General features: G+C 43.9%; 1 protein-coding gene across 1 annotated transcript in view; it reads left to right on the forward strand.

Moving 5' to 3' along the window:
* Positions 1 to 2,754, forward strand: part of LOC101999691 (leukocyte immunoglobulin-like receptor subfamily B member 3) — a gene marked incomplete at its 3' end in the record, with an annotated part of 197,194 nt that overhangs the window by 95,105 nt on the left and 99,335 nt on the right.

The following is a 2,754-nucleotide window of genomic DNA, read 5'->3' on the forward strand; positions in this document are numbered from 1 at the left end:
TAGATCTCTAAATTCGAGGTCAGCCTGGTGTACAAACTGAGTTACAGGACATCAGGATTGTTTCACAGAGAAACCCTGTCTTGTAAAAACAAACAAAAAAAAATACATGTATGAACATTACACATATGAAATACAAATTGACATGTGGTTTTGCTTTATTCCTCTTTACATTTGTATGTGAAATAATCTTCATATTTACAATGTTTGAAGGTTCTGTGAAGGGTCTCTCTGTGTACATCTGCATGGAATTTATTTTATAATCGTCTTCCTCATAGTCTCATGTTCTGAATTTCAAATGTGTACCAGTATTTCGTTGTTTGTTTCATATGTGTGGCATTTTCATTACAACTTTTAAAGTACATTTATTTATGTATGCTTCTTTATTTAAATACATTTATTCAATAATAATAATAATTACACTTACTTTCTTCATTATGTGTATACATTCACATGTGTCACAGCTCCTGCATGGAGGTCAGAGGACAAATACTGAAGGCAGTTTTCTCCTTTCATCACATGGATAAGAGTCAGGGCTGATGGTTGACAATAGACACTTACTTATACACTGGTGCATGTCACTAGCCCAGTATTAACAATCTTCAAAATCACTTTGCTTAGTCCTTCCACATCAGGCAAAGAAAATGCATTGGGTTCCAGGGGTCCTGGGCCAAGTAAGGTCCCAGCTTTGACTTTTTTGGAGAGCAGGCTTTAGGTGTAGCCACCCTTCCTCTTCCTCCTCCTCCTCCTCTTCTTCTTCTTGAGTGTACTAAGGTTTTCTTTATTAAATGGGAAACTCACAGATTACAATGAGGAAAACAGGAATGGGATCAAACCATCCAGGTGTGGCGAGGGGGAAGACACCGATCAGACACTGTTGCAGGCATTTGGGTACCCAAAAGCCACACTCCACCTGGTTCAGCCTCTCAAAGGCCATTGGCTGAAAGAGGTTCCCCATCAGGTTAGCCTCAAACTAAAGATCTTCCTCAACCTTTCGCGTCAGGACTACAGATATGCAAAACCATCCTAGTTCGCTTTCCTATTTCTGTAATAAACACTGACCAGAAGCAGCTTAGCTAGAAAGGGCTTATTTCACTTACAGTGTACAGCCCATCAGGGTGGGATGTCAAGGCGGGACTCCCAGATGCAAGTAGGAACTGATGCAGAAGCCGGAGGAGAATACTGCTTCCTGGCTTGCTCCGTGTGTCTTGCTTTTGTTTATTTTATTTATTTATTTTATTTATTTATTTATTTTCATTAAAAAATTATACTTCCTCCCCTTCTCCCAATCCCCTCCTGCTCCCCTACTCACCCTTCTCCCGCCCCCTCCCTGCTTGAGAGAAGGCAGGGAACCCTGCCTTGTGGGAAGTCCAAGGCCCTCCCCCCTACATCCAGGCCTAGGAAGCTGTGCATCCATATAGATTAGGGTCCCGAAAAGCTAAAACATGCCATAAAAACAAGTCCCAGTGCCTTTATCATTGGCTTCTCAGTCAGCCCCCATTGTCAGCCACAATCAGAGAGTCCGATTTGATCACATGCTAGTTCTGACCCGGTCCAGCTGGATTTGGTGAGCTCCCATTAGAACAGGCACACTGCCTCAGTTGGTGGACCAACCCCTCGCGGTCCTGACTTCCTTGCTCATCTTCTCCCTCCTTCTGCCTTTCAACTGGACCTTGGGAGCTTAGTCTGTTGCTCTGATGAGGGTCTCTGTTTCTATCTCCATCCCTTGCTACACGAAGATTCTATGGTGATATTGGAGATAATCATCAGTGTGATAGTGGGGCAATGCCAGTTCAGGCACCCTCTACCCTGATGCCCAAGGGCCTAGCTGGGGACATCCCCGTGGACACCTGGGATCCCCTCTAGAGCCAAGTCTCTTGCCAACCCTAAAATGACTCTCTTAATGTAGATATCTTCTTCCCTCCTCCTATATCCACCCTTCCTCCATCTCCACCCTCCCACTCCCCCAAGCTCTCTCCAGTCGTTCCCTTCTCCCTTCTCACTCCCCTCTCCTCTTTCCCCAACCTCACACTCACCCCTACCCCCATCCCCATGCTCCCAACTTTTGCCTCACAATCTTGTTTGCTTTCAGTTTTCAGGAGGATCTATATATGTTTTTCTTTGGGTTCACATTATTATTTAGCTTCTCTAGGATCACGAACTATAGACTCAACAATGTCCTTTGTTTATGGCTAGAGTCCACTAATGAGTGAGTACAAAGCATATTCATCTAAAATTTTGGGTCTGAGTTATCTCACTCAGTATAGTGTTTTCTATTTCCATCCATTTGCATGCAAAATTCAAGATGTCATTGTTTTTTACCGTTGAGTAGAACTCTAATGTGTATATGTGCCACACCTTCTTTATCCATTTTTCCATTGAGGAGCACCTAGGTTGTTTCTAGGTTTTGACTATTACAAATAGTGCTGCTATAAATATAGAAAGTGAACAAATGCTTTTGTAGTATGATTGGGCGTCTCTTGGGTATATTCCCCCACCTAGGTCTTCGGGCAGTAGAGGAGAGGGTGCCTGAACCGGCCTTGTCCCTTAGCCACACTAATGAATATCTTGAATATCACCATAGAACCTTCAACTGGCGATGGATGGAGATAGAATCAGAGACCCACATTGGAGCACTGGACTGAGCTCCCAAGGTCCAGATGAAGAGCAGAAGGAGAGAGAAGATGAGCAAGGAAGTCAGGGCCGTGAGGGGTTCATTCACCCACTGAGACAGTGTGACTGATTTAATGGGAGCTC

The sequence above is a fragment of the Microtus ochrogaster genome, unplaced genomic scaffold, assembly GCF_000317375.1.
Source record: "Microtus ochrogaster isolate Prairie Vole_2 unplaced genomic scaffold, MicOch1.0 UNK123, whole genome shotgun sequence".
Taxonomy (NCBI): Eukaryota; Metazoa; Chordata; class Mammalia; order Rodentia; family Cricetidae; genus Microtus; species Microtus ochrogaster.